Genomic DNA, 250 nt, shown 5'->3' with positions numbered 1-250 from the left:
AGAGCTGAAGAAGAAGGGAGCGAATATCGCAGTTCGCAACAGCCATGGAGGGCTACGGCAACCCCTATCCTTATGGCTACGGCTACCCTAATCCTCCTCCGCCCAATTACGATCCTTACAGATCATCTGCACCGCCGCCGTCACCTTACCTCCTCCCCTCGAACTCCTTTCATTCGTCGCCCGTTCCGCATCCGCAGCAATTCAACCACTCCGGCCAATTGCAGTACCCTCCGCCAGCCCTCCCCCCCTC

The sequence above is a fragment of the Phalaenopsis equestris genome, unplaced genomic scaffold (assembly GCF_001263595.1).
Source record: "Phalaenopsis equestris unplaced genomic scaffold, ASM126359v1 Scaffold000053, whole genome shotgun sequence".
Lineage (NCBI taxonomy): Eukaryota > Viridiplantae > Streptophyta > Magnoliopsida > Asparagales > Orchidaceae > Phalaenopsis > Phalaenopsis equestris.
The sequence above is the reverse complement of the archived record's forward strand: the minus strand, read 5'-3'. Positions refer to the sequence as shown.